The sequence below is a fragment of the Tupaia chinensis genome, unplaced genomic scaffold (genome assembly GCF_000334495.1).
Source record: "Tupaia chinensis unplaced genomic scaffold, TupChi_1.0 Scaffold000499_1, whole genome shotgun sequence".
NCBI classification, from domain to species: domain Eukaryota; kingdom Metazoa; phylum Chordata; class Mammalia; order Scandentia; family Tupaiidae; genus Tupaia; species Tupaia belangeri.
Window position 1 is genome coordinate 801,008 of NW_006160011.1, and position 24,640 is coordinate 825,647.

Below are 24,640 nucleotides of genomic sequence, written 5' to 3' on the forward strand. Positions count from 1 at the left end.
TAAAAATAAAAAAAAAACTAATAAATGAAACTCTTGAAATAAAGGAAAACAAAACATTACATAGAGAGAAATAATATGAATGCCAATTCACTTCTTATTAAAAAATAAAAACAGTCGTAGTCAGAACACAAAAGCATCACATCTCTACAGTGCTGAAAGGAAAATGGTGTCAAACCAGAAATTGTATCCAGTCAAATACAGCCTTTTAATTTTAAGATGAAATAAAGACACTGTCGTATAAATGAAAACTGAGAGTTTTTCAGTTAGGAACTAGCACTACAAGAAATATGAAAAGAAATTCTCAAGCTGGAACAGGCATGATCCACACAGAATCTCAGGACTGTAGGAAGGAAGGAAGAGCACCAGAAAGAGAGAATATGGCCAATCACAGTGGCAGTGGTGAGGCCATGCTTCACAAGGCTAGAGCCTTATGGGTAGAGTCCCAGGTTTGCATACTGAGGGTTTCCTGTGCACAATGAGGCCAAAGTGTGTGTGCATGCCTGTGGTCCTGGCTGGCTGGCTGAGGCTGGGGGTGGATCCTGGTATGGGGACTCTGTTACGAGTATCTCTCACTCAGAGAAAATAAATTAACGAACTTGGGGAAAAAATGATAAATATGAGTATAAATATAAAAGGTGATTTTTTTTTCTTCTCTTCATTTTCTTAGAAATTAGAAGGAGAGCAGGAATAAAGAGTGATGGAAAACTGAAATACAAAATATTTTTGGTCCCAAGCATTTCAAATAAGAGATATTCAACATACATAATTGAAGAAACAGAATTAGATCCCACCTCACTTAAAAACTACTGCTTGTGGACAAATTGTTTAACTTCTCTAAGTCATTTTCTTCATCCATTCCTGGGTCAATAACACTCAACTTTTAAATACAGTAGCTTAAAATTTGGACATTCCTACTGCAAAATCCAAAACTTTTTCAGTACCAACATGATCCATAAGTGGAAAATGCTGCACTTGACCTCATGTGATGGGCTGTGGTCAAAACACTTGTGTATGACACACAGTTTAATCGACGTCTCTCAAGCACACCTGATCCCCCATGTAAGCACACTCACAAAGGGTAGTAAACTGGCATGAGTATGCCAGACTCTTCAAAAAAAGGTTTCCTACAATGTCCCACCTTCGGGCCAAGACCTGCATGTATTACTCATTGTGGGGTTTTTGCTTGTTCTTGGCTCTGTGGTATAAAGATATTGTTGAAAATGTCAAAAAGTCCTGAAGATAACTCTCTTGGTAACAATGATAAGGCATCTTTCTGATGATTCAACGTACACTAGCTTTGTTTCATGCACAGAACTATTAAACTGTTATAAAAAACTGGACTGGCTCCAAGGCAATGTGGCAATGCAGCAATGCACTGCTCAAGAGAAGCCAGATCCTACGTGGTGACTGGTTCAAATCCCTGGCCCAGTCAGCTAAAAACATACCAGGCATGCTAGAATGCAGGGAACTGCCTGGCATCCAATGGGATGCGGAGTGAGAAGGGAATCGCATTGTGAGCAGACCCTTGGAGGGATGCGCATCCATCTCTCTGTCTGTCTCTCTATCTCTCTCTCTCTCTTACTCATATGTGTGTGTACATATGCTCTATCATGAATAAATAAATTTTTTAAAATTTTAAAAATTTAAAACATTAAAAATTACATCCAGGCTTTAGGTATATCTTATACATGAAATATAAATTTTGTGTTTAGATTTATGTCCTATACCCAAGGTATCTCATAATGTATATGCAAACATTTCAAAAACTGAAAAAAATATGAAATATGAAATATTTCTGGTCCCAAGCATTTCCAATAAGAGGTACTCAATGTGTGTAATCAGAGAAACTTTGAATTAGATCCCACCTCTGTCACTTATAAACTGCTTGTGGAGAAATTGTTTAACTTCCCTAAGCTATTTCTTTCACCCACTGTTGCATTAATAACACTTAACCTTTAAATCGTTGTTTAAAAATTGGCAAAAGGGACCAGCAGGAGTAATGGCTACGTTGCTGGACTCCCATTTATTCAACCACGATTCGAGTCCCAGACCTGGTGGCTTAAACTCACACCAGGCATGTGTGTGTGTGTGCCCAAGATCCCGAGAGAAGAATGGAGAAGAAGGGATTGTGGCATGGCCATCCCCCCTGGGGAGTGACTTCTTGCTTTCTGTCCCTCTGTCTCTCTCTGTGGCAAGCGACACACACTATAGCAAAAAAAACTAAAAAAAAAAAAAAAAATTTGGTGAAAAAGTACACAGGGGCCAGGGCATACCGCGGTCACTTTGTGAAAGAAGCTATCGTTTTGGTGACTGTTAGAAGTTATATAACAAGAGTCAAAAATTGAAGTTCAGACTCTTGTCTGTATCAAGGGTATCAAGGGTATCTAAAGTTTTAATAACCTTTCTTTTCCATTTCTGTTGCTCCTAAAATAAAAATCAATAATGTTTATTGCATTGGGACTAGCAGATGACATAATGGTTATGTCGCTGGACTCCCACATAGTTGACCTTGGTTCAAGTCCCAGACTCAGTGGCTGAAAAACTCATACTGGGCAGATGTGCATGCATGCCCAAAATCCTGAAAGGAGAATGGAGAAGTGACTGGGGTGTTGCCATCCCCCAGGGGGTGGTTGCTCACTGTCTGTCTCTCTGGCAAGCACACACACCCTATAGCAATAATCTCTCTAAAATTAAAAAAATAAAGAATGTTTATAGTATTGGCATTAATTTGATCAACTTCAGTTTATCTATTCAGAGACATTAAATTCAAAACTAGTGATCATTTCAAGTATTGCAAATCCGAGTGCTATGCAGTTCATATTAAAACCTCCAGAAAATGTGTGCTTTTAATGCAAATAAATTTTAAAATATGTGTGAGCTTCTGTCAATTTGATTAAAACAGCAGAGCATTCTAAAATATTTCCCAAACATCACTTCTTTACTTTTCTTCATATATGTTGCCATCATTTACTTAATATCTTTAAATGATTCACTGTTTTTAAAAGTAGATAAGGCAAACTTATTTATTTATTATTTAATTGCCTGACGGTGCATGCACTTACAGAGAAAGAAAGAGAAAGCAGTCCCTCATGGGGCAGGGTCACCTCACAATCCTTTTTCCTTCATTTCTCCTTTCTATCAGGATTCTTGGCATGCACACACATGCATCTGGTGTGCTTTTCAAGTCATCTGGGTCTGGATTCAAACTGTCATCAGTCACATGGGGTCTGGATCCCTTAACTGCTGACCTATGGGCCTAATCCTATTTTGTTTTATTTAAATTAATTTCCAGAAGGTAACTTGGGGTAATACTATCTGTCTGTCTGTCTATCTATCTATCTATCTATCTATCTATCTATCTATCTATCTGTCTATCTATCTATATATACACACACATACATACACACACACACATACACACACACCAGTTATCACCGGCCATAAGAAGAAAATAAACATTTAAAAATAGAATATAACACTGTCATTACAATATAGCAACAAACTATTACTTATCAGGAGCTCTGAGCCTGAGGCTTGCTCTGACTTCATTAAGAGGAAGAAAGCTTGAGAGAAATTGATCGGTAAACGTTGTGAGCGAGTTAAAATGGTCCTAGCATCTAACTGAGACTCATTGGAATCATAAGGAGTGAAACAATTTAAAAGGGAATAATTTTCTCAGTGTGCAATTCAGTTTTACTAATGCTCTGTTTTTAAGCATTTATTTCCTCAAATACAAAAAAAAGCCGGGGGGTAGGGGAGGATAATAATAACACCTACCACCTCCCTCACAGGTTTGGAGGAAAGAATAAGCCAAATCATGTATGCCAGGTGCACAGATGATACTCAAAAAATATTAGCTCCAACTTAAAATACTCGCACTCATGCCCCACATTCTTTCTGTTCATGGGAAAAACACAGATGGGCTTCTTATCATTGACTTCTTCCTTATTCGTGTAAAAAAATTTTAAATGAAAAAACTTCTTTAAATCAGCAGAGGGCTCCATGAAGAGGTCTAGAATTTTAACTTATTAGTAGACTTTTTAATTTAAAATTTTGGAACAAAATATACAAATAAGATTAATTTCTGAAAGATATTTAAACATTATGAGTTTCTGCCTCCATTATTCTACCCTATTGTTTTCCTTGTGGGGAGAGACAGTATCTTCTATATTTTTTTGAAGGCTAATCTCTTTTTTTAATTAATTACTTTTTAATTTATTTTTTATTTATTTATTTTCAATTTGACCAGAGAAAGGCAATAGAGAGAGACTGAGAAAGCAAGCTACCAGGTTCGGGACTCAAACTGTGATCGCCCTTGTGGGAGTCCAGTGTCTTAATCATTATGCCACCTGCTGGGTCCAGTGTTTTCTACTTTTTTCAACCTTTCTTCTCTCTCTTTCATTTCTTACTCTCTCTCACACACACACACACATACACATAAATGCATTCAGCCTACCACCACAGGGAATATACAATTAATAGTTGTATACCATGGAATATTTCTTGACGATGGAAATATCGGGTCTATCTCATTTTTTAAATATCACACAATGAGGAAAGTATGATTATGTGACACTGATCATCCCTATAGTTTGATAATAAAAACTGTTTCTATTCAAAATAATGTCTGGTATCAAAATAAAGAAAGCTTTCCTGTAAATTTGTAAATTTGAATTTAGGAAAACTTCAAAAAAGAGCACCATAAATTTCTAGAAATAATGATGTATTCACTCCTAGCGAAAGAATCTAAAACTCGCTATATCTGACATAAACTGTTAATTAATTGCCCTTTTTGCTATCAAAAACAATAAAAAATAAACAACATAAAAAGAAGATATTGTCAAATCATCGTAATACATCACACATAATGTTTGTTTCACTTTCATCAGATCTTTATCAGCCATCAGATATTTATGGAGTGTCTATGGAAGAAATCTGTTAGAATTAATAAATAATAAAGCTAATATCTTGTTAAAAAATAAATCAAGATGTTCATCATAAAGTTGCCCATAATTTACTGTGCAATAAAGCAAAAACTAGAAAAGCAGTAAGCAGACAGGATTACATCCCATTATTCAGAATAGCTAGTTACTCATAAAGTACGTGTTTTTGTTTTGCTTTGTTTCACAATGAAATAAATGTTTTGACAACTCCAACTAGTAGGCATCTTTTTGTCAACCTTGTATGATCATAAATAATTAGATACATGCAGCAATTCATGCTAAGAGATTTTTCTTTTCCCCTGAGTGGAGTCCAAGATGTTATATTTGCTAATACAGCTTTTAAATGTATACTCTCTATGTTCCAAACAGACTGATTTTATTTTGTACTATTTTATCAGGTTTTAAAATTAGGATTATGCAAACTTTTAAAGACTAATTGAAAAATTATTTCTATTTCTATTTCCAAATAACATACTGAATTTCCTGACATTATCCAAATGATACAAATTCTATTCCTGATCAAACATTCTTGGAAGAAGAGAAACATAATGTTTAAACTTTTTCCGGTATATAAAGATAAAGGAAATAGCTATATTCAAAGTTGTTGAGCAACTCTTTCTGTAGTAGAAAACTGGTAAAAAGATTAAAGTATTTCACTGTAACCAGCAGGCCTGAGCTCTGGTTAACTTTAGATTTTTTTCTTCTTTGATTCAAAAATATAATTGCTCTTTTTCTAGATTATTGAAGCTTTGTTTCAATAATAAAGATGTTCTGGGAATAATAGAGTTAGTTCTCTGTCCCAAACTCGATGTTTTCAAACCTCGAGTTTGAAAATTGCAAAACTGATGTGATTGAATATACTGAACATTGTGATCAGTTGCAAAACTGATGTGATTGAATATACTAAACATCGTGAGTCACACAGGTAGGGGAGAATATCATCATTTGATCCAAAATAATCACCTTGTGAACACATATTATCCATGAGATGCTGAGAAAGAAATAGTAACTTGGATAATGGCCAGATCTTACATTGTTTTTTATTTTATTTCGGATTTTGGACTTCAAGAAGTACATTGTCAAATTACTTTGTAAATGCACTTGATTCACTTTTTTTGACCTGAATGAAGTATAAGTTTTGAAGAATTTCTTTTGTTTCAAAATTTTTCTCATATTTAAGTATGTTAAATGAGTTCTTATAAACAGCATCTATTGGATATTTTAAAAATCTATTCTGTCGACATCTATCATTTCACTGGTGTATTGAGATTATTTGTATTTAAGGTAATGATCAATATGTCAGGACTTACATCAGTTCCAAATATGTTCATGAGTGTCATTTCAAGACATTAATGTGAAATTAAGGGTTGGGAGAAACTGTACTGCCCAATAATAAAATATCCTTCACCTAAACATGCCCCGACATCATACTCTTGGCTGATGTTATGAGATGCATCGGGAAACTAAAATAAACCCACTATTTCATTTATTATAGGGGTGTTCTTTTCTGAATACATTATCTACTATAGTCAACGTCTCCTCTATCAATGGGACATTGAAATTTTATTTTAGGGCCCAGCCTTGCTGGTACAGGCAGTAGCATACTGAACTTGCATACTGAAAGTTGTGTAGCTGACCACAGGGTCAGGTCCTCAGTCTGCCTGACACATGCCGGGGCACTGTAGTGTGATGAGACTCCGTCAACAGCACTTCTCTCTCTCTCTCTCTCTCTCTCTCTGTCTCTGTCTCTGTCTCTTCTCATTCTCACTCATGTGTGCTAATACACACAAACTCTGTCATAAATAAATAAGTTTTCTGAAATTTTATTTTAGGCTTTACAAGAAAGTTTTGTGTCTCCTTTTGTATGGTCAAAATGCTTTTGGAAATAAAAAATTTCATTTTTTGCTTTGACTTCCAGGAAGCTCAACATCAGTTCTTTTTTTATTTTATTATTATTATTATTTAAACATCTGATCACTATACATAATTTGGCTTGTAAAGAGAATTTACCCAACATGGGACCAGCAGTTAGCGTAATGGCTATGTCACTGAACACCCATGTAGCTGACTGTGGTTCGTGTCCTGGACCCAAACTCACGCCAGGACCACGTGCATGCATGCCCAAGGTCCCCAGAGGAGAATGGAAGAGAAGGGACTACAGTGTAGCCATCCCCCCAGGAGATTTCTCGCTTTCTATCTCTCTGTCTCTCTCTGTCTTTCTGGCAAGTGCACGTGCACTACAGCAAAAACCTCTCAAAAAAGAGAGAGAGAGAGAGAGAGAATTCACCCAACATGAAATACATCCCAGACTACTCCAGTTGAAAATACTATATAATCGATAGGTGATAAACCATTTCTGTGTCCCACAAATGTCTTGCCTCTATTTTTTCTCCCTGATTTCCTTCCCAACATCAATTTTTAAATTTAAAATGATAACCTTATAATTTACTAGCCCCTCCCTTTATGTTATGTTATATCATAGCTTTACATACACAAAATAGTCTTATTACATATGTACTCTTATGGGAGTCCTTCGTTCCTTCTTGCAGTGCCACTCTTTCATCTGGAATATTTCCCTTCAGCTGGAAGAACTTGTCTATCCCGATGATGGACATTTGGATTATTTCTAGGTTTTAATTATTGTGAATAAAGTTGCTAAATGAACACTTGTGATCTCTCTTGAGACATGATTTTTTTTTTCCCTTGGGTATATACTGAGGGTGGAATTACTGGATCTTATGATAAATAATTGTATGTTTAATATATATGTTTAATATATAAGAAAGTACCAGGGCCAGCAGGTGGGCAATCACATGGCTGACTGCAGCTCAAGGTCTGAACCCAGCAACTTGAAAAAACATCAAGAGCATGTGCGTGCACACCCAAAATCACAAGAGGAGAATGGAGGACAAGGGATTGTGGCGTGGCCATCTCTACTAGGGTGTAATTTCTCACATTCCTTGTCTCTCTGTCTCTCTCTGGCGAGTAGACACACCCTATAGCAAAAAACCTAAATATGTGTGTGTATGTGTGTGTGTATACATATTACACATTATATACATATTTGTCTTTCATATATATGTAATATATATATATACTTTGATATATATGAATTTATGACATATATTTGAAAGTATCAAAATATTTTCCAGAGTTGTTCCATTTTATATTCCCACTAGAAATGCATGAGAATCATAATTGTATCATATACTTACTAACTCGCTTTCACTATCCTTACTAACTTGTCTTTTAAATTTTAGCTATTCTAGTGAGTAGTGATTTTGATTTATATTTTACTAATAACTAATAAAGCTGAAAAACTTTTCCTGTATTTTAACCATTTCAATATATTCTTTTGTGAAATGTATATTGAAATACATTGTCCATTTTTATTGTATTGTTTATCTTATCACTGAATTGTAAAAGATTTTCATATATTCTGGGTTTAAGTCCTTTGTCAGATATATTATGACTATTTCAACCTAGAACTTGTCTTTTACTTCCATATAGTATGTTTAGGAGAGTAGAGTTTTTCATTAACTTTTGGAAAAAAATTTTGCTAGATGTAGAGTGATATATTGGCAGATTTTTTTTCCTTTCCACATATTAAAGATGTTGTTCTATTTTTTTCACTTCATAGCTTCTGCTAAGAAGTCAACCACAATTCTCTATGTTGTTCTGAAGGTGTCATTTGACTCTTTAGCCTGTAAGATTTAAACTATTTGTCTTTGTTTGATTTCAGTAAATTGACTATAATGTGTCAAGAATTTTATTGTTGTTGTTATCCTGTTTGTGGTTTGCTGACCTTGTATCTGGGGGTTGATATTTTTCACAAACTTAGGAAAATTTCCAGTCAGTATATATCTTTATTATTGCTTCTGCCCCATTTTCTCTCTTCTCTCCTTCTGAGTTTCCAATTATGTACATTTTACAGTTGACAATGGCCTGAGTGTCACATTGTGTTCCTGCTTCATATTTTTTCTTTTCTCTCTCTCTTTTTTTAAATTTAGATCATTTCCTTTAAGCTATTTTCAAGTTCATTAATTTTTTCTGCTGTTTCCAGAGTACTATTAAAATCCTAATTTCAGATATTAAATTACTTAGTTCTAGAGTATCTGTTTGGTTCCTTTTTTGAAAACTTCATCTCTCAGTTGAAATTCTCTCTTTCCATCCATTTCTCTACACCTCTTTAACATATCTATGATTATTATTTTACCTATTTTTTTTTTGAGAGGTTTTGCTATAGGGCACATGTGCTCTCCAGAAAGACAGAAAGACAGAGACAGAAAGCGAGAAATCACCTCCCCCCCCCCAGGGTGGATGGCCATACCACAATCCCTTCTCCTTCGTCCTCCTCTCGGGATCTTGGGCATGCACGCACATGTGCCTGGCATAAGTTTAAGCCACCAGGTCCGGGACTAGAACCACTATTGACTACATAGGAGTCCAGCAACATAGCCATTACACCAACTGCTGGTCCCAATGATCATTATTTTAAATACTTGTTTGCTGTTTTCAATATTTGAGGCATTGTGAGTTTGTTCCTATTGGCTACTTTTTCTCTTAATGGTAGATTGCATTTTCCCGCTCCTCTTCATATGTCATATTTTTACAATATGCCAGCAACTCACATAAAAGAGACTGTAGTTAATCTTAAGGCATCCCCTTTTCATTGTCAGATAGGTTGATTAAGGGACTGATCATTTTGATTCAATCAGGAATTGAAATGGATTATAACAAGGTAAATTAGTTTTAGTCCACCTATGATTTCAATTGTCTTGAGGGTAGATGTGTGTTTAATGTTTAGTGATGGCTTCTATCTTTAGCAAACCTTTTTCTTCTAGGCACTGTGAAACTTTGGATGAATTCTCTTTCCATTCCAAGGCCAGTTGCCAGGTTCTCTTATTCCAGTCCCCAGCAAAGTTCCTAGAAAGGAAAACTGGTGGACAGAGAAAATTGGTTCCTAGACTCAGCCCACTTTGTTAACCATATTATCTTTTTTTTAAAAATCATGTAATTTTACTTATTATTATTATCATTAATTTTTATTTGCAATAAGGCATGTGCGCTCACCAGAGAGAGAGAGAGAGAGAGAGAAAGCTGCCAGATCTAGGACACAAACCACAGTCGGTCAAGTGGGAGTCCAACACCCTAACCACGATGCCACCTGTGGCCCCCAACTGTATATCTTAATATGGCTTATTAATATTAACTTTCCCCTAGCTCTTATCCCCTAATATATTTCCCAGGGCCCAAATTTCTTTTCTGTTTTATTTCTTTTTTTACATTTATTTAAGTTACTTCAAATGTTTGTCAATTAAAACAGGGGCTACATCTATAAATAAATGAAATTAATCTGAAGTTACTGCTTTAATTGTATAACAGCAATGTGTGCCTTTAAAGTTTCCTTTAAGATCTTCAATCTTCCCTAAGATATTACAATTAAAGATAAGTTTTTTGGGGACCAACATATGGCATAATGGTTACATCACTGGACTCCCAAGGAGTCAACCATGGTTCAAGTCCAGGACATGGCAGTTTAGAATTCACACCAGGGATTTGTGTGCATGCCCACAATCCCAAGAGGAGAATGGAGGAGAAGGGATTATGGTATGGCCATCCCCACTGGGGGGGAGGAGGAAGATTTCTTGCTTTCTGTCTCTCTGGTGACCACATATACACCCTATACCAAAAATCTCTCTCTCCAAAATAAATAAATAAATAAATAAAGATAATTTTTTCAAGAGTCCTACAAAAACCAACACACAATTTATTGGTAGACTCTATGGTGGATGAGCAGTTGTTGCCTACTGAACTGAATTCACTTTTCTGAGCCAATCTCTTTAGTAAGAAAAATGAAGGAAATAAAATGGGACGTTTAAAAACTAATAGAAATCATGAATATAATAACTACTGACAAAAGGCAATTAAAGAACCCTTTAAACAAGTTTAATACAAATAAATGAGAATGTTCAAAAGATAGGCACCCAAAGGAAAGGAAGACATTTGTTAAGTTTAATGACTGCATTACTCCTAATTATTTTCCCTGAATCAAAGCAAAAAATTTCAACTTATAAAAAGTATTATAAAAATGATCTCTGAGTTTATCAACAAATAACGATGAGTAAGTATTGCTTCCTGTGGGTGCCTAATTAAGCCTCCTTTTACCATCATATAGTCCCGTAATGTATCCAGAGTCATAGGTCTATGTGGAGAAAATGGTGAAATGGCGAAAAGTCAGAAGAGAATGAATATTCTTTTTGATTGATTAAGGAGGCTTGTAAAGGGGACAAGGGCTACTAATTAAAACTGCAAAATCCACATCTTTAGGACACTTCTTTATAATCATTGTATGTTTCTATGTTTTTCCAGAAATATACAGTCTGATGATACTTAGAAAATTTTTAAAGATCACCTTCTAGGGGAAAAAACTACTCTAAAATCCAGTGGGATTCATCTAAGGACAAAGAGAGTGTGCCACGTATTTCTGGATATATCCAAGTATTCCTTACTCTGTTCACATAAAATATTTGCCAGACTTTCATTTCCTCATATGGAAAACTGGATTTTTCAGGGAGAAGTGGGAAATATAGGCCAGAGGTCTTGAAGAAAGTCTTCATGAGGAATTTCATGTTCCCTGATCTTTTTGCCTGCTTAGAATTCAGTCTCGGTCACAGTTATCTGTTTCTTTTGCCAATAATGTTTTAGCACTCATCTGCCTTTATTGACAGGGAATCCAGTATGTTCCTCTATAGGCTTCTATTTAGTTTTCTGTGGAAAACAGACTTATTTGGAAGTGTAGGTGAATCAGATGAGTCCCTTTGCCACATAAAAACCGTGACATGGTCAAACACCAATCCTGCACAATCAGATACCTATCTTGCAGTCAGACTATGCAGGATGTAAAGATGAGCAAAACACCAAGATCACAGACTTTTTTTAGAGAGAGAGAGAGATTTTTGCTATAAAGTACATGCACTTACCAGAGAGACAGAGACAAAGAGACAGAAAGCGAGAAATCTTTCCCCCAGTAGGTAAGGCTATGCCACGATCCTCTCTCCTCCATTCTCTTCTCAGGATCTTGGGCACGCATGCACACGTGCCTGGCATGAGTTTTAAGTTGCCGGGTCCAGGACTCAAACCGCAGTTGACTACATGGGAGTTCAACAACATAACCATAAGCCATCTGCTGGTCCCATGGGCAATCTTGATTCATGGTGAGTGACACCTATGAATCCTATGGTGGATTATTCCAATCTATGAGGCAGGTTTTTAGTAATGTTGCACCTCAAAGGGTTTGTGTCTATGAGTCATTCTAGAATATGATTCTCTCCCAAGTTCAATGGTCCCTATGCCAAACATGTACTTTCTTCCCTGCTACAAGTTCTTACCAAAAAGCAAGAAATTTGCCTTTGGTGTTTTCACTTCTAGCAAATTATCTTCTGTAGATTGTCTTTGTATATCTTCTCCCTGGTCCGTTTCTTCTGTTCTCCTGGCATCTGGTGCTGGTCAGTGTGTGTGTGTGTGTGTGTATAATTTCCAGGTCTGACTCTCCAGTCCAGTTCACTGCTCTCAGCTTCAGGTGCGTACAACTAATCCTTTGAGATACCTCTACCCGGATGTCTCACAGGCATCTCAAACTTAGGGCCAATAAGGTCATTGTCTCCCCACCCCACCTAATTCCCAGTTCCATACCTGCCCTTGCACTTGTATTTCTTACCAGTCCAGGGGTACCACAGTCCAGGGTACCACAGCCCACTCATGACCTGAGCCAGAAGCCTAAGGGTCATGCTTGATTATAGTAGTCCCCTGGCCCATTCTCCATTTCCTGAGTATGTCTCAAACCACCTCCTCATCACCAGACTACTGCATTACCTTTTCCTAAGGCTACCATCATCTTGCTTGGGTTATTCCAATAGTTTCTTTTTAAAAAAATGTATTTATTGTAATTATTATTTTTTAATCTATTATATAGCACATGCACTCACCAGAGAGACAGAAAGAGATGGAAAGTGAGAAAGCAAGCTGCCAGGTCTGGGATTTGAACCATAGTCAGCCATGTGGGAGTCTGGTACCTTAACTACTATGCCATCCACCAGCCCCTTCTGATGGCCTATTAACTAGTTACCAAATAACTTGGTTTGTCTCTCTTTAATTAGTTTCCTCCTACAGTCAGAATGCTCCTTTCAAAAGGAATTTGGACCTCTCCACCACCATCTGCCCACAATCTCTGTAATACCTACAACTTATTCTGAATTCCCTAAGGATCATGTCCAAACAATAACAAGTCTTCAGCAAAGCATTCTGGTCTGGTCCTCTCCTCATTTGTTTTTATTCATATTCTCTCTCTCCATCCTTCCCCCTCTACCACCAGACTTTCTCAGCCATGTTGTAATCCTCTGGCTTTTGTCTCAAGGCCTTTGCATATGTTGTTCCTTCTGCCAAAGCACGTTTCCTGCCACCTAACTTTTACACATTATTCAAAACTCATCGTAAATGTCCCCTCTACTGAGAGGTCCTCTTAGATTAGGTTATATGCCCCTTTTAGAGTCAGGAGTTTCTCTGATCAAGGCACCTGCCCTCCTTTACTAAGTCAGTCAGTATTTGCTGTACACCTAGGAAGCTAAGGAAATACGAGAACTAAGGAAGGCACTAACGGGCACTGAGGAGATACAAGAACAAAACACTGCCTCTTCCTATATGGAAAATACAGTCAAATGGGGAGACCGGTATCACACCGTCACCACAATATTCTGTCAGTTTGTTTTATCCACAAGAATGTCAGCTCCATGAGATAAATAGCATACTCTGGATTTGTTCCTGAGACTGACATAGCAGATGACCACAAACCTGGTAACTTGAACGGAAATCTATTCCTCCACAATTCCAAAGGCCAGAAGTCCAATGGGGCCACACCATCTCTGGAGCCTTCTAGGGAGATTCCGTCCTTGCCTCCTCCAGCAGGTGCTATGACAATCCTTGACTGTGTCTGTTCACTCCAATCTCTACCTCCCTAGTCATGCTTCTTCTTCTTCTCCTCCTCTCCTTCTCCTTCTTAGGTTTTTGCCATAGGGCGTGTGCACTCACTGGAGACAGAGAGAGACAGTGAGAAGGAAAGCGAGAAATCATCCCCAGGGGGAAGGGCCATGCCACAATCCCTTCTTCTCCATTCTCCTCCTGGGATTTTGGGCACACACATACAGGTGCCTGGCATGATTTTCAAACTGCCAAGTCCAGCACTCGAACTGCACTGTGGAAGTCTAGCACCTTAACCACCACGCCACCTGTGGGCCCCTCTTCTGTCTTTTAAGACTCTCTCTGCTTTATTTACTGAAGGACATTTGTCATTGGTTTTCGGACCTGCTGGATAAGTGCCTGCTTTCAAAATCCTGAATCCCATCTTTCCACTCTTTTACCATATAAAGTAGTAACCACAGGTTCCAGGGAAATAGGATGTGGACATGTCTTTCTCAGGGCCACCAACCTGCCCACTACGTCAGCCTTGTTCACTGTGTACACATAGTGCCTAGCTCATACTTGGCACCTGATTAATATTCGTTAAACAAAACTATGAGTCTACCCATCTCCTTAGGCTAGCAGATCCTCAATCCAGCTCCTTGTCCGCTGTTGCTTTTTTTCCCCTGACATTGAAACCCACTTGGATTTGTCTCTGTTTACTCACAGCCATGCTGCTGATCTCCTCAACCAAATAAAAATAAAAATAAAATAAATGCACATAAAGCCGGATGAAAGTGACCTAGAGATCAGTGAAAGACATTGCCTAGTAGTAACGTGTTCACGGGAAAGTGTTCTCTCGAGCCAATGGTGGCGTGATAGTTAAGCTAGCTGGATCCCACATGGCCAACTGCACAGTTTGAGACCTAGACCCAGCATCCTGAAAAACGTGCTGGGCACATGTGCATGTGTACCAAAAATCCCCAAATTAGGGAGAGAGAAAAGAGAAGGGATTGCAAAGTGACCATTCTTCATGGGAGGAGCTTTCTCACTTTCCCTCTGTTTCTCTCCTCTGCAAGTGCACATGCCCTCTGGCAAATTTAAAGAGAAAAGTGTTCTCTGACCATATCCAAGATCTACAAGCAGGAAGTGATCCACCTCAAGTGAAGCCATAAGGAAGCATGCAGAAATTGTAAAAGCAATAATAAAACTAAAAGTTGGTTTCTTTTTAATGATATTCTTTATTTTTTTAAATTTTATTCATAATTTAGAGTGTCTGCACAGGCATGTGAAAGAGAGGAATGGAGAGAGAGAGAGAGAAGCATCCTCCACAGGGTCTCATCCCACTGTGATCCCTTTCCCCAGCCCTCCAGCTGGCCAGTATCCTGGGCACACTTGCCCATGCATGGCATGTTTCAGGTCAACCAGGCCAGAGATTCAAAACCCTGGTCAGTCATGTGGCTTCCAGCAGTGTGGTTCAGTATGCTACCAATTGTACCACTGAGGTTGGGCTAGGTTTTCATTTTTATTAATATAGCACCATGCACCAGCAATTCTAAACAATGTGAGTGAGAAGTGTAAAACTCCTCTCTGGAAAAAAAAAAAAAACTTTCCTTTCTCTAAGTTCTAAATAACTGCTGCATTATCTGCTGAGTTTTAACAATATGTATGTAAGCTCCAAATCAGCACGATTTTATTACTGTGCAATTAAGACTATATTCTGCGTGCAAGGTAATTCAGAGAACTCCTGGTTGAGGTCAGAACGTGGCATGGAATTTAAAGGGACTGGATCCCTCATGGCTAATTGCATGTTTGAGTCCCCGACCAGGAGATATGAAAAACATGCCAGACATGTATGCATGCATACCCAAAATCTCTAGGTGAGAATGGAGAAGGGATTGCAGTGCGGCCATCCACCCTGGGAGGAGGGGTGTGATTCCTCATTCTCATTCTCTCTCTCTCTCTCTCTCTCTCTCTCTCTCTCTCTGGTGAGCACACATGCTCTATGGCAAACTACAAACAAAAAACTCCCACTAATGCAGTTGGACCCCTTCTCACAAGAAATCAGCTACAAGATATGTCTCCAGAGGGTAACTTTGAAAAAGTTCAGCGTCATTTGAGCTTACTTCCAGCATAGCCGTTGTCTCTTACCCCTGTAGTGTGATATATTCCAGTATTTATATGGTAGATTTGGAAAAAATGATCGTGTATGTAAAGATGAGAAATCCAAGTTACTCCAGTTCTGTCATTCTTTGTGATCAATAGGAGTTTCTTTTGCGTTTAAAATAATAAAATAGTACAAGCGGCTAGGTATAATTTTTACTTCGGTAAAAGCAAAATTTAGATTGTATTTGAAAATTTCACTGAATTGGAAAAATACCTCTAAGACTGAAATGTGTTCTTATTTTAAATTTATTTTTTATTTATTTCATTTATTTTTAGGTTTGTTTCACAGGATGTGTATGCTTGGTGGAGAGAAACAGAGAGAGAGGGAAAGTGAGAAATCACCCTGCAGGGGCCACTGCTGCAAGCCCTTCTCCTCCATTCTTCTCTCAGGATTTTGGGCATGCACACAAACACACCTGGCATGATTTTCAAGCTGCTACATCCAGGACTTGAACTGTGGTCAGCCATGTGGGAATCCTACCTTAATCTTCACACCACCTGCTGGCCCTAACTGCATTCTTTTAAACCTTTATGGTTTGTTTTAAAGTTAAAACACAAGTTTAAAAAATGATTATTACTGATTATTATGTAATTACCAGTGAAAATAATTTTGTTGTGTAGAGAAGAAGGATATTAAAAATGTTCTGCTTCACATGTTTAAAGCCACCAGGTACACCACTAAATACAAAGCTTGTACCTATAAAAAATGGGAAATTATTAGCTGCTTGCTATGTGCTTGACTTGAAGTGCTCTATGTGCATTACATCATTTAATTTACAAAATAAACTTACAAAGTAGAAACCTTATTACTACGAGTATTCCTATTTTACAGACAAGGACACTGAGTCATAAAGATACTATGTGGGAAGTGACGAAGGGAAGGGAATCCACGTAATCTGAACCTGGAAGCTGTTTCATTCATTACCTACAAAGCTGCATTGGCGCTCAGTAAGTCATTCAAAAAAATAATCATCACAAACTACTCCTCACAGAGCTCTAGCTATACACCCAGAGCTTTATACACATTATCTTATTTAATCCTTTAATCCTCATAACAACCCTACAGAGTAGATATCATCATTCCCGTATTACATACAGACTTAGGAAATGGAAATTGAGAGTACAGTAACTCATCTAAGATCAAAGAAGCAGAGAGGACATTCTGATTCTGCCTTGCCTGGCTCCAGGACATTCTCTCTCCTTACTGCCATGTTGCCTCCATTTGTTGTAGCAGAAAAAAAAAAAAGATCCATGGGCATCTGACATGCTAGAAAGGGCTAGAAAAGGCAGTTGCAATCTCTAGTTGAGGGGCAGTGTTTGCCTATTAAATGTGTCCCCATTCCACCTTCCACCACGGCCATGAAAGAAAGAAAAGGAGATACCTCCTGTGAGTGTGCGGGCACTGCAGGATGAGGGGTTTGAAGGTCTTAGGCAAGTCTAAGATGAAGCCCAGCTTAGAAACACCTAGGAGTTAGTGCAGCAGAAGGGAAACTGAGGCATATCACAGGTACTGTCCCTCAAAATGCAACCTCTAGACAGAAGCATAAGCATCTTCTTGATTCATTGGAGACAAATTTCTCTCCAGAAAGGGTAATGTGGCCCAGTCTTTATTTTTATTTATTTATTTATTTTTAGAGAGATTTTTCCCATAGGTGCATGCGCTCACCAGAGAGACAGAGAAACAGAAAGCAAGAAAGCACCTCCTTGGAGGGAGAATCGTGCTGCAATCCCTTCTCCTCCATTCTCCCATTGGGATCTTGGGCATGCATGCACACACACATCCGGTCTGAGTTTTAAGCTGCTGGGGTTGGGGCTGAAATCTCAGTTCACTACATGGGAGTCTGGCAACATAACTGTTACGACATCTGCCAGGTCCCGATGCCTAGTCTTAACAAAGCAAAGGAGTAGTGCCAAAGGAGAGAAGCAACGGCTGCAGCTGCCTGGCTTCAGCCTGGCTTTAGTCTTGGACAGACCCTTTTCTAATGACCACACATGGCCATGGTACTCCAAGTTAAAATCGCACCAGCTTCACAACCCAGGGGAAAGAATACTTCTCTCTTCTTTGCAGCAAAATCCCCAAGGTGGACTTTTAAAGTTCCAGTGTGGGCCACACATCCATCCCTGAAGTAATCAGGGAAGGGACATGAAAATTCTCCTTTGTCAAGTCCAAATCATGTGCCCACTCCTGGTGCCACAGGATGAGGTCAGTCTACTTAAACAATGTGGATCCAGTGAGAAAACACATCCTACTCTTTTCAAGAGAGTTTTGTTCTGGCAAAGCAAAACAAGAACAGATGTTCACTTGGATGGTCATCTTAGTTGCTAATTAAGCGACCTAGCAATGTAACAACTCTCTCAGTCCTCCTATGACTTGTCCTTTTAAGCACATCCTAGCTTACTGGCCATCTTCTGTTTAACTTGTCAATTATGGCTTGATCTTGAGATCATGCCACCCATCAGAATATGACCTACGTGGGGGCCCAAAAGGTGGTGTGGTGGTTAAGGTGCTGGATTCCCACATGGTTGACTGTCCTTCAAGTCCTGGACTTGGAGGCTTGCTTTCTCTCTGTCTCTCTGTCTCTCTCTGATGACCATAAATTCCTTATAGAAAAATTTAAAAAATAAAAATAAAATAATTCTTCTTAAAAAAAGAGAATACTATCTAGGCGTCTGTCTAGTGGTACCCATGCGTCAGTTTTTCAGGCCACATATCTATTTCTTACTCTAAAGACCTCCAACTCTCTTTCCATGGGGCTACTTCAAAAAGTGTGTAGAAAATGGAATTAAAATATGAGTTTATTTTGTGAAATTTTTGAAATCTATGCATCATTTTTTCACGATACACATTTCCCATTAACTTTTTTAAAGCATGATTATTATTTTGTATTGAACTTTATTTTTATTTATTTATTTTAATTTGACTAGAGAAGGACACAGTGAGAAAGAGCATAAGAGCAAGAGAGAGAGAGAGAGAGAGGGAGGGAGGGAGGGAAAGTGAGAAAGCAAGTCACCAGGTCCAGGACTCAAACTGCAGCTGGCCATGTGGGAACCCAACGCCCTTAACCATCATGCCACCTGCTAGCTCCCTATTAACTTTCTGAAGACCCCTCATACTTTATATGATGGAATGATGGAAGTCATTCATGAGGTGACATTTTCCCATGAATATTACTACTGAAATAGCAATAGTTGTAATGTTGCCACCACTTCCTCTCATGAATGCACACAGATATGCAAGACACATGCAGCAATATTATGAAAGGAATAGCATGGATTCTTCCCTTGTTTATTTCAATGCACTTGAAAATTTCAATTTTGCAAGACAGCTCCCAAACCAATCATGAGAAACAGGGATGTTCATATGAACAAGGTCACATAACTCCTTAGTCATTTGCTCATCCCACCCATGGTCCTGATCTTACCATCCATTTCATCATAGAATCACATACTATGTTGTATTTTTATTCTTGTGTCTTTTTTCCTTTTTTAAAAAAAGAATTATTTATTTAATTTTATTTATTCATTTGTTTATTTTAATTTGGCCAGAGAGAGACATGGGGGATGGGATAAGGGTGGGGGGGAGTGGAGTGAAAGAGCAAGCCACTAGGTCCAGGACTTGAACTGTGGTTGGCCATTGGCCATGTGGGACTGTCCAGCACCTTATCCACTATGCCAACTGCTACCCCCTCTTGTGCCTTTAATAAATAACTATTCCAAGAGTTGCCAATACAAATACCTATTGTAGCAAGGCAGGAAATATAGCGAGTGAACCAGACTAGAGCAATCAATAGGGAGTGGTAAAGTCTGTGGTAAACTGGAAACTATATTTTTCACTATAAAGAAGTAGCTAGTATTCACATCCAGATAATTGTTGCCATGAAGGAATAAGAACATGTGTTTCCAAATCACCTGCTAGTTTTCAGTAGAGGTCTGAACTCTTGATTTTCAAGTAAAACCTCTCAAATTTTAAATGTTAAAAATAAAAATGTAGGGACCAGCAGCTGGCATAATGTCTATGTTGTTGGACTCGCATGTAGTTGACAGGGTGGGGGGGAGTGGAGTGAAAGAGAAAGCCACTAGGTCCAGGACTTGAACTGTGGTTGGCCACTGGCTATGTGAGACTGTCCAGCACCTTATCCACTATGCCAACTGCTACCCCCTCTTGTGCCTTTAATAAATAACTATTCCAAGAGTTGCCAATACAAATACCTATTGTAGCAAGGCAGGAAATATAGCGAGTGAACCAGACTAGAGCAATCAATAGGGAGTGGTAAAGTCTGTGGTAAACTGGAAACTATATTTTTCACTATAAAGAAGTAGCTAGTATTCACATCCAGATAATTGTTGCCATGAAGGAATAAGAACATGTGTTTCCAAATCACCTGCTAGTTTTCAGTAGAGGTCTGAACTCTTGATTTTCAAGTAAAACCTCTCAAATTTTAAATGTTAAAAATAAAAATGTAGGGACCAGCAGCTGGCATAATGTCTATGTTGTTGTACTCGCATGTAGTTGACGGTGGTTCGAGTCCTGGACCTGGTAGTTTAAAACTGATGCCAGGCACATGTGCTTGCATGCCCAAGATCCCAAGAGGAGAATGGAGGGAAGGGGATTGTGGCATGGCCAAACTCCTTGGGGGGGGGGGGATTTCTCGCTTTCGCTTTCTGTCTCAGTCTCTGCCTTTCTGGCAAGTGCACACACCCTATAGCAAAAACCTCTCAAGAAGAAAAAAGAAAGAAAAATGTATAATTTTTAGTTTACATACTTATTCTTGGTCAGACTTCACACAAACACAATACATCTGCTGGCCACATCTATCAATTGCAACCTTTGATCTCTCTGCCTTGATCTTCACCAATAATCTACACTCCTGGAAGTGTAGAACTAATTTTTAAAATTAATTAATTAAATTTTAGTTTTGCTGTAGCATGCAGGTGCTCACTGGAGAGAGATAAAGAAAGAGAGAGAAAGTGAGAGATCACATCCCAGGGGGGATGGCCATAGTACAATCTCTTCTCTAGTCTCCTCTCAGAATTTTGGGCATGCACACATACACATGCAGCATGCTTTTCAAGTCACTGGGTCTGGGACTTGAACCGTGTTGTCACTGTGTGGGATCCAATTGCCTTAACCTCCATGCCATCTACAGAGAACTAATATGTTTCTTCAAAGCTTAAAGCACATTTCACAGGTTAAAACTGATGGCAAACAGTCAAAGAAAGAAAGAAGTAAAACTTGATGACAAGTGTTAGAAACACAACAAATGCTACAACAGCAATTGTACAGGGCATTGCTTCAGTCTGAATTTGTTTTCAAGGGTGTCAAATGACCTCATCAAGACTTTCATTTAACCAAAGTCTGTGATTCTGTAGAAGCTACTTTCCTAAGTCTGGTAAGTTAACTTAACTAAAAGTCAACCAAGCAGTCCCTGAAATGCAAGAGTCCTACTGTCTGGAGAATAGAGCAGAATGAAGACTCTGGTTAAAAACTCTCACCCAACAAAAGCCACTCGTGGCACCCATCACATCTTTCTGCCTGCCATCTCTCTTTTTCTATAGAGAGCCCCTAATCTACATATCTACATACATAGTATATACCAGTGAGATTTACATATAACTTGGCCAAATCTTTAAAGCTATTCTGTTGAGTTTCTCAATCGCAGAAGAGAAAACTCATTTTGTGTGTCAAAGGCACATTTGAGAACCTAAGTGTCTTCTGCCAACCACAGATAAAGGAACTCAACATGGCCTTGGTCTCTGAGTGAACCTCTGAAAAAGGGATAGGTGATAGTTTCTTTAACCAGCAAAGGTTTTAAATTCACATTGATCAAGCATTATTTGAGCATGACCTCAAAGGAAATGGTACATAAAAATCAATATTTAATCAATTAATTTACTTTGCAAATCCATGACTGGTAAGACCAGTGACTGATATGAATGTAAGTCTGAAGGCAAACTTAAAATTTAACTGTCTGCTCCACATCCACTTCTCACCTTAGAAATGAAATACGGGGACCAGATGGCATCATGGTTATGTCACTGGCCTCCCATGTAGCAAACTGTGATTCGAATCCTAGACCTAATGGCTTAAACCTCACACTGGGAGTGTGTGCGTGCATGTCCAGGATCCCAAGAGAAGAATAGAGGAGAAGAGACTGCTGTGCAGTCATCCACCCAGGGGGGCTGATTTCTCACCTTCTGTCTTTTTGTCTCTATCTCTCCAGTGAGCACATGTGCCCTATAGTAAAAGTCTCTCCAAAATAAATAAATAAATAAAAGTAATACATACAACTCCAGAATGTTTGAGGGTGCCTGGGAGTGTGGAAACAAGATCTTTCATTGAGAGAGAGCCATCCATCCCTCTTCTGGTGGGCCAATTCACTGCTTGCCAATCTACTAAATAGGAGATTTTGCTTCTCTACCTTGCGTTTCAAGCAGTGCTCTTGTCTCTCTAGTTTCCGTGTCCAGAAGAGATGAGCAGAGAAGGGTAAAGAAGCTGGGGCTGGATGATAGCTCTAATACCACCTAGTGGGAAATGTTATTAACAAGTTTATGAAGAAGAAGCACAAAGGAAACTAAGCATGTCCCAAAGAGAGCGTGAAGGAGTTCATTCTCAGTGTATGAAAGCAGCAGAGATGTGATGACAATTTCTCCTGATTTATTCTTTTCTTACTTATTGCTTGTATTGTCCTCTGTACTTTATTTGTTATGTCATTTGATTATCACAACTTGAGAGTTACTATGCATTTTTTACTGAAGAGAAGTCACCTCAGAAGATAAATGATGATAAGAATGGTTGAGTCTTTAGATGCCATTCATCTTATTCCATTTTAGACAAGTAACCTGACACCCACAGAGAAGTGGTCTGCCCAAGTAATTACTAGCAGAAACCAGACTAGAACTCAGATTTTCTCACCTGTGACACCCCGTTCTTAAGCAGCTGGGAAATTGTCCAAACAAGCTTTCCTTTCTTAACTGGTTGTCAAATAACTCAGGACTATTTTCTGCTAGCTCATCCTTCTACCACCTCAACTCCAACAAAGAATAGAGACAGATGAAGCCTGGGAAAAAGCTATCAATGGACTTTTGATGTAAAAATCCAGAATAAATTATAAAAGAAAAAGTAATGCAAATCAACTAAATTATTAAATATGAACGTTCAAGAACTCCCCCGAACTCTTGTTCAATCATCCTTCTAATGCTGACAAAATTCTGCTAAGTATTGATACCCCAGCAGACCAAGATTAATGAATAGACCAGGATTACTTATAATTGACCTATTCATTGTTCCCATGCAGATGGTTCCACTAAGTATGTGAAAACAATTTGTTCTCTTAAATAGGTTATATATTCCCTACTCTCAATCTTGTTTACACTATTAATTTGCTTAGCAAACCCTGTTTTCCATATCTAGTACAAAGGTAAACTTCAACCCAGCCAGAAGGTCTGAATTATTCATACATTCTAAATTAGCAGGGTCCTGATTAATGAGGTTTTACTCTACTTTTTATCCTCAACTAACTTTCCCTAGGGCATACAGTCAGTGTTTTCCTCTCTCTCCTTCCCATTATCATAAGCTATATCCCCCAAGTGATACCCCTTAAAGGGGCACCTGGTTACAGTCTCTCTTGGGCTGCTCCGAAGACACAATGGAAAAAAACAAAGACAAGTGGGCACGGAATCATAGATTTTCTGTTACCCCCTCCTTGGTTTCAATTCCTTTCAGTACATAGCTTTCAAAACCTGACAACTAGCTTAACCTCCATGTATATTTTTTAAAGGGTTTGGGCACCACAAAGCCATTAGCTGGGGGGACAGAAACACAGAAAGCCTTACAGGACTTATCCATCGGACCCGTCGGCGATATTTAGTGAAAACTAGAACTCCAGCTCCGTGCGCCAGTACAAAGGGCTGGCAGGGTTCTGATTCCCACCCGGCTCTTTGATGTTAGACATATACATTGTAAATGTTGTTTTTCACGCATCATCCATGAACGATGCATTCCCTCCAAAAAATAACTGCAAAAAAAGGAGATGTCTCTCTTCTTCCTCCCTCTGCCAATGTCATCTTTATGATGTGAAAATAACTATTTGGAGATTGGTGCAATCTGTGAAAATTAAAAGCAAAGAAATTATGTGTGTTTATCCAAGGTAAGTATGTAAGCACCGTGAACATAAGAACATGGACATGGTTGAGGATTAGCTGAAAGCCAGTTGCCGTATGCATGCTCATTTCCTCTTTTACTGCTTAATTCCCCCATGATGCCATCTGATCAGTTCTCGAATGTCCCTTGTGTCTTTGCCTTAACAATCGAGCCTGGTAGGCCATTCTACACATTTGTGATTCTCCGCATGAAAAAAATGCTTCCTGACATCTGTTCTGAATTTGTTTCTCTTTAATTTCCATTTATGCTCCCTTATCCTAACATCTGTGTCATTCTGAAAACAGTAACTCAGACTGACGTTATCTGTGCCATTTACAATTTTATATTCCCCAGCTAGAAGTTCCTCTTAACCATGTAGTGGATGTGGAATTCTGGTTGATGTACAATCCAGTGAGTGGGGCTCAGCTGTGTGTTC

The 24,640-nt window shown here is 38.5% G+C and overlaps 1 long non-coding RNA gene across 1 annotated transcript in view; it reads right to left on the bottom strand.

The window, feature by feature from the left end:
- Nucleotides 1-9,740: 9,740 nt before the first annotated feature.
- LOC114009251 (uncharacterized) overlaps nt 9,741-24,640 on the bottom strand; it is a 48,920-nt gene continuing 34,020 nt past the window's right edge. Inside the window, exon 4 of the long non-coding RNA XR_003550700.1 lies at nt 9,741-9,882. This is a non-coding gene — a long non-coding RNA (uncharacterized LOC114009251). The remainder of the gene's footprint in view (nt 9,883-24,640) is intronic.